Below are 8,603 nucleotides of genomic sequence, written 5' to 3' on the forward strand. Positions count from 1 at the left end.
TGTACCCCTCCCTGACCATCTCTTCTTGATTAGGTAAAAAAATCTCACAACCCTACTACAACAATCCATGAAAGCATAACCACTATGAAACCAGTCCATGTCAACAATAACATCAAAATCGTGCATTGGTAACTCAACCAAGTCTGCACACATAGTCTTACCACATACAACTATTGGGCAATCCTTCTATACTCTATCAATTCTTACATTTTCTCCTAAAGGTGTACTAACAACTATAGAATCACGCAGAGCTTCAGGAAATATCTCCAAAGTGAGAGCAAGCAAGGAGTTACAAAGAAAAGCATATATCCTTGATTAAGTAAAATATAAATAGAAGTTGAGAATACTTGCAGCATACCTGTAACCACAGCAGTAGACTTCTGCTACTTCTCCTTGACCTTAAGAGCATAGAACCTGTTCCTCTTAGGAGGCTCCGCTGGTGCATCCTGTGGATTAGGCCTAGCCTGAGCATTAACTCAAGCCTAACCTCTATTCTGTGGGCAGTTCTTAATCATATGCCCGCTCTTACCACAATCGAAGCATGCATTTGTGCCATGTTTTCACTTTTCACTGTGAGCACGGCCACACTAAGCACAGTCCTTTCTGGGATGCTGCATCTCACCTCCATTGCCCTTCCTAGGCTCGGGTCTGCCTCCTCTAGGTGTTGTACTCCTCTGAGAGTTAGAGTTCCCTGAATTCTGTTGCCTCTTTTTGAAACTGGGATGCTCACGGACGCCAAAATTGTATATGTGTCCTCTATAGTGGGGACATCCTGATTTTGAGGCTTAGGCCTCCTAGCATCACGAATGCCCCTCTTCTTGTGGCTGTCCTCTACCTGCTGAACATGCACCATCAACTTGGAGAGGTCCATGTTATCTTGGAGGATCGCATAGCGAAACTCCTCCTCCAAATATCCATTGATTCCTGTGAGGAACCTGCTCATCTCATCCATGCGGTTAGATACAGGGGAAGTAGCATGCCTGGACAGTTTAACAAACTTCAAGGAATACTCCCTGATTGTCATGGATTCCTGTTTAAGGTTGATAAACTCCTCAACCTTGGACTCCCTCATCTATATGGGAATGAAATATCTCCATAAAGGTTGTCTTAAATAGCTCCCTATTGATACCGCCAAAAACTCATTTTTCTTGCAACATCTTGCAATAAGTCTGTGCAACATCCTTGAGTTGATAGGAAGCCAACTCTACTTTCTTAGTATCTGTTGCCCCTATTACCATCAAAATCTTATGCACCTCATCCACAAAATACTGAGGATCCTCAGAAGTATTAGATGTTGTGAAAATAGGAGGATTCATCCTTGTAAAGTCTCTCAGCCTATCAGCCATACTGCGAACCGGTGGATTCTCCCTCTGAACTTTCTGCTAGCTGACTTGGTCAGTCATGGCTTGGGCCTGCATAGTGATGGTTTGTGCCATCTGGGCCAGAGATCCCCTCACCTCAACATCAGTCAATCCAACAACGTTAACTGTCATACACACTCCTTTAGTTGGAGCCTGGGGTGGAACCTGATTGCCCCTAAAAGCTGCTCCCCCTCTCCTCTGACCAATGGATCTCCTAGTATTAATTTTCTTAGTAACAACAAGGATAGATGTTAGACACACTCATAACATAAAGAAATTCATACATTAGGAATGGCACGATAATAACAGAAGAAGGGAATTTTCCTATGCATCGTCCCGTCTGTAATTTAGGATAGTGGTGCACTTCACTACCATGATATAGAAACTACTTAATGTGATTAATGTGAACTTATTACATTCCGAATTTAACCTTGTGCTCTAATACAACCTTTTTCACGACCGAAATCTAGACCCCAGAAGAGACCGGCGTCGTTGACCTCGCATAAGTTGCAGACAAGCCTACATACGTCAATCTTACTTCATCTAGGTTAATTTTAGTGGAAAATTTGAACTTTTTATTTTCTTATTTCATGATAAAAATTTTAATCTTAACATCATAGGCGTTCACAAATAAACCATCTAATATAGAGATAATCAAATGAACGAAAAAAATTCATATACGTATCAAACGTATTCTTTCCAGAAACGACACCAATACAAAATCTGAAATGAAAGTGGAAAGAAACACTAGTGGAACATTCTACACTCGCTAAAGCCTACATCTAATATAGATAATAATAGTAGATATACTCGAAAGCATGAGGTCCTACCAAGTCCGGATGAAAGCTCCACGTCCGAATAGCTCCAACGTCAACCTATAAGCTGTATCGTCCACCTGCGTCTGCACCTAAAAATATATAGTTGTATTGGTTTAGTAAACACTTGTACTAAGTATGGGTACATCAAAGCACACACCAAAAACATGCATGAGTAAGAATAACTCTTTCCTAACAACATGATTATGGAAAGTAAAGTATGTGCACTTGCCAAATTAGGATTAGGAAAGTTAGTGAGCTCTCCAAGTTTTGATTAGGAAAGTTAGTGAGCTTTCCATGTTTGTATTAGGAAGTCATGCCATGATAGTAATATGCATCATCATATTTATTATATTTCACACAACACATAACATCTTGCACATAACACATAACATATTTCATACAGAACATAAAATTTTTCATATCATTCGTTCATATGCCATGAGACCTTTGAATCACGGACTTGACTTCAAGACTTTTCAAAATGAGGGCTCAACATATGGGACCTCAAATAGGAAGCCTTCTTTAGCAAACACAGAGTCTACTTCATTCATTCATACGTACTTCATTTTATTTCATTTATAGGCTAGTGTGAACACTAGCTATACCTAGGTTGTACTTTAAGACTTTCACCGGCTTCGCTGTGCAATGATCAAGAATTACCTAGTCTCATTACTTGAGTCTAGCTCACCTCTTGATCATCATATTCTAACACCTTTGGTATCATTCATTTCATTATGTGCATCATTTGAGGCTAGCCTCATTCATTCATTGGGAACTTTAACTTTAACTAACGTAGATCATGTGAGCATCATGAAATCCAGTGTCTCCCCCACACAAAAAAGAGGTGGAATCACCGGCCAAAGTGACCCAAAACATGCTAGCGTACATGGGAATTCAACCCCGCCAAATCCTTATATTGGCAGTATAGGTTCAAAGACTAGGAGATATAAGGAGACATATACCGGCATGCCGGACAGTCTCATCTAATGAGAGTTACATGACCGTCCATTCTTCTCGAAAGAAGGCATCACCGCTCATAGCTAGTCTATCGATGCTCAGTATAAAATTCCATTCTATTCAACTCATACGTCATGGAAGCTGGCTTCTAGTATGAGAACATCGTAGCTCAATAGATGGTTTCTCATCTCATTATTAGTATTAAGTCTGTTAATCTTAATACTTATTTTTTAGAAAGTTCATAGAGAGAGGTCTCTTCATCAATTTTACACTCTCATAGGTGAGTGCATTTTAGTAACATTTACTTAGGCTTATTTGAGATTGAACTCATCATTTACATTATCCTCATATCATGTTGTCACCAAGTTCATTAACATTAGCACATTTGTTCTTCATAATTACTCACCCTTGTTTACGTGAATGTTCATTTATCATATGCCAATGTAATTGGCTATGTAGTGTGTTTCGTACTCTTACTTAACCCTTCTAGGGTTTCATCATTTTATTGTTGATTTCATCATTTCATTGTTCAATTCATCATGTGCCAATGTGCTTGTCCATTTAGTGTGTTTTAAACTCTTTCTTAACCCTTCTATGGTTACATCATTTCATTACATATAGCTTAGGTTCACTTATTTTTAAACATATGCTAGATTTATGGATCTATACATACAAGCCATGAGGCTTCGTTCATAGTTCGTTTAAGTGATTCATATCTTCTTAAGATTGTGTGGTACAAGGCTTATGCATCTTGTATGTATGCCATGATCTTGATTTTGATATAAGTATGTAGCATTATTCTTTAATATTTAATTCACATATGACTTATGTATCAAGACGGAATTTGGGCAAGGGAACCCGGTTTCGAATCCCTTGGACAATACTTGTGTTTTTCATTTATTTTATTTTGGTCCACACGGCTTGGGCACCCATGATCAATCTCCAAAGACTTAATATTCTTTTAATTTCTTTTGTTTACATTTTCTCTTTATTTGCCGAGGGGTTATAGGATCGGACCCCCATAGCCCCTTTTTATTTTTCTTTTTCCATGGCTTCTTCGAGTTGATCATAAGGTTGTGGGATCGACCCAGCACAACCTCACTTTATTTTTCATTTAACTTTCCTTTTTCGCCTACAGGTTGTGGGTTCGATTCCAATGCCTCACACTGATTTTCTTCTCATTTTTTTCTTAAGGTTGACCAAGAGGTTGTGGGTTCGAATCCCACTCCTCTCATTTCTTATTTTCATACTTTATTTCCAGCCAAGACAATGGTTCGAATCCCCTTTAACAACAACCGTTTTTACTTCTTTATTTTCATGATTTTTAACATGGTGAATCAAGGGTTCAACCCTCCATGACCTCACTTGTTCTAATTCAATTTTTCACAGCATTTTTAACCGGCCCTCTTAACTAGACCGAAACTCATCCTTTGAAACTTGAAATTTTTGTGGCTTATTTTCTCACTTCTTTAATATTGAATGTTTAGACATTTTAAGTAGTTTTTAGTAAGTTCTTTGGGACATTTTCAAGATTTCATTTCTATAAAGAATTGCACTCAAATAACCATCTTTACATTATTTATGAACATCATGAATTACATAAACATGTGTGCATGAAATACAAAGAACTAACATCACATTTTAGAGCTTTAAACACAAGGCACATGATCATGGTTCACATTGCACACACGTACACATAGTTTCGGATCACATAGGTGACCCCTCATATGATTTCAAACATACATACATAAACATATTGATCACGAAAAAACAACACACGCCTAATATCTACCAGCAAACATATCCAACCTACGAATCATTGGGAGCTAATGACAGGGATATTCAACGGGGAAACAACCCTAGTTTTCGGATTAAATATACGGAACCTTAAGGGTCTATTAGGAAAGGTACCAAGAGAGAAGAGAAGACATACCTTTTTGACGTTCAAGCCTCGATTTTCTGCCCAAAAACTTTTCCAAACGTTCAACACCCCACTCGACGGAAAACCTTCTCTTTGCCTATGTGATTGATTAACGTTTGTTTTTCTTATATGTCATGTGAGTTTTTCAAGTGTTAAGAATGTTGGTAAATTTTCTTTTCTTGAATGTTATTTGGAAGAGAGAAACAGGAATGGGAAGAGAGAATGATCGTGAATGTTGAGGAGATAGACGTGAGAGAGTGAGAGTTTTATTAGGGTTAGAAGTCTAGTTTAGGACATAGTCAAATAAGGTTTTTATTAAATGATAAAAAAATATGATTTCCTTTTTATTCTAAATCATCTAATAAATAATAAATATTAATTAATTACATTAATTTACCAACTTAAATAAAAACAAATGTAATTCATTGCTTCCACCAATGTTCGAATCCGGGTGGAGCAGGACTTCACTCTAAGAGCCAATTTTCGGCCCTCTCTCCCCAAAATAGACCTCCACCTTATTAATTAAATAATTAACTTTAGGGTAATTAAAATACTACCCTTAGCCTGCAAAAGTATAATTTTACCCCTAGTCCCTCCAAACTTAAGATTTCCCCTTTTTAAGTCTGGTAAAGACTCATACGGGTAAATCTTCATATTAGGGAGCCCTACATGGCTGGACGAAACCTTTCCTAGCTCAACTAACTCCCCAAGTTAGTTGGATTGGCATATGTAAGGGTTCAGAGGTCTGGTTCTTCGTGCATCAACCCGTGTGAACCCAGTCTAATCATAGAATTCTAGACACATTAAGCATGACTTAGCATATCCATTTTTAGGGTTGTTACAAGACTATTGTGGAACCCCAGAATAACCACTCATTGAAGCAGGAATAATCGACTGCATTGGACAGGCTGAATATAGAAGTAGGTTATTGCATGAGAATATCAGCATGATGCCATTTCATATTCCTTCCCTATGTTTTCCCCAACATACATAGACGTTCATAATTCCATATCTTAATATAAACAACCATTACGAACCTTGAAACAAGCATGAATGCTTTAAAGATCCCAAGTATTCGCCCTTTAGGGATGTCTTGGCATGTTGTTGGTCTAAAAAAATAGGTTAATACCATAATAGATTAAAAATGGACTAACAATACCTGAATTACACTCAAATTTTAACCCTATCCAAATTCATTCTCATTCTTCTCAAACCAAATCTTTTCGCACAATTAAATCAAGTCAAAATTCTTTCCCCAAGAGTAATACCATATATTTTAAGGAATAAGAATCAAAGTATAAGTTAGGGGATTAATAAACCTATCTGTAACAAGGAATTTAGCGGAGAACATGTGGAAAGTGCCCTTAAGTGCCTTCCCCTCACCCTAATGAAGTTACAGAAAATAAGAGGTTAACACGTTTTTTCTGCATCAAACCCTAGATTTTTTAAATCTCTACCCAAAAAGCTTTTTTGACCCAATTCGATCAGCATTTGGTCTACCCATAACGACTGGAATGGGTTGTTAGTGAAGTGCATAATAAAAGGTGAATACGAAGGAAAAACTGAATGACATAATTTGATTTTGAAAGAATTTAACTCACCATTACATAATTATTGCCTTTACTATTAGAGAAAACATGAATATAATTTAATGACTATCTCGTGTTTATATCCTTCTATTGGTTGTTGATCTATGATTTTCATAACTTTAATTAAGTGAAACAAACAAATTAGTAAAAGTAGGAACACAAATTTAAAAAAATAAATATGCAGGCTTATTATATCACAATAATGACGTAAAGTTCACTCTAACACTCCTCTCTAGAATGCTTTATCTATAATTCATACATAGACAAATATAGTGTTGATACCACATCTCCTTCCCTCAGGCATATTTCAGGATAATGTAAATCCTCTGCAAATGAAAATTTAATCTGAACAACAATTCATTTGTGAAGATTCAAGCATATATCAGGTAAAAAGAGAAAAAAGAATTGTGTTGTAATGCTCTTGATTCGTAAAAAACATTCTTCTTGGACCATTAAAAGATTTGAAAAATGAAAATTTTTTATTTTTCTAGTAGTATAGGTTCACATAATTAAGATTGGAAGAATATAAAAGAAACACCAATTTTTTTTCATCATCCAAAGAGTTTCTAGAAAATAAAAATTTCTACATAAACTGGTAGGAAACTCCAAAACAAATAGAGAAAACATATAAAAATTAACATTGAAAAAAAAAGAAATAATGTTTTAGCAGAAATAAAATTATAGAGAGTGTGAACTCACATGTTTGTATAACAGATTCTTTTGTGGGAATTGGTGTCTATTAGAAACACAGAATATGTTTTGTTTCAATGATTTTTTTAATTCTTGTAGTATTTGAATTTGTAATACATGTTAGAGACATACATGTTTGTTTATAGATTTATTAGATTCACAACAACAATGACTTTTAAACATCGATCATCGGAAATCTTCATAGAATCCCCAAGATTAAGCAAAATGATATATTCTTTAGGTGATGCAAGTAGTGTTTTTGTTGTGTAAACCCTAGTTGTCAGATAATGTGGAAATTCTCGCTTATTCCACATACTTAATGGTGTATTTATTTATAAGGATTAGGTTAAATCAGGAAGACAACCTAATGGGCTAACGAACTAATTAGCACCATTATGGGTTGACCGGCCCAATTGTTATTTTCAAAAAAATTCAATTTCATATTAATTACAAAATTCTAATTTTAGTCCTTGCAATACATGAATAAGTAAATTTATTAATCATTTGTGTATAAAATTATTCAAATCTTTTAATAGTTTCCTTACAATTTATATTTTGATAAAACATTATAAGTTATTTTTCAACTCACTTTTAAGTGTTAAAATATTTTTAATTTCAAATTTTACTCTGATGTTTTGAATTCTAGAGAAATGATCCCCTTCTTTTATATTCCCATCCAGGAGGATGAGAATTGATTGTGTTTCTTCATCTTCTTTTTCAACAAATTGAAAATATTATAAAAAAGAAGAAGAAGTTACTAATGTTGTCGATTTTCTTTTGTACTAATGGTTTTTTAACATTATTTTAAAATTGACCAAGCATCATAGAATGTAGTAGCTCATATGCTATCCAATGTGTTTAGAGATATTTATTCTTCAGAGCAGCTTCAATTGTTTTTTCATACAAATTAGTCAAGTTGAACGATATTGACATATTTTAGAAATTTTGAGATATATATCACATTTCATATCTTTTTGGAATAGTATATTCACACAAGAGTATTATTCCATATATTCTTTACAAATAGTATAACCAAACATAATCTCATCTAGAACTAAAGTGAAAAATATTTAAATCTATGGCCTAGTGCTTACGTAATGCTCAATTACTTGATATGTCCAATATTAATTCTTTTAATTATGACTACATAAAATTTAAAAATTGTTTCTTCAAGACTCAGGGTGATACACTTCTAAGAATAATATAAGTTAAGTATATTTCTTACGTAAAGAAACCATATACAAGTAAGTTAAGTTTTTCAAACTTT

Source organism: Solanum pennellii, chromosome 4 (genome assembly GCF_001406875.1).
Source record: "Solanum pennellii chromosome 4, SPENNV200".
NCBI classification, from domain to species: domain Eukaryota; kingdom Viridiplantae; phylum Streptophyta; class Magnoliopsida; order Solanales; family Solanaceae; genus Solanum; species Solanum pennellii.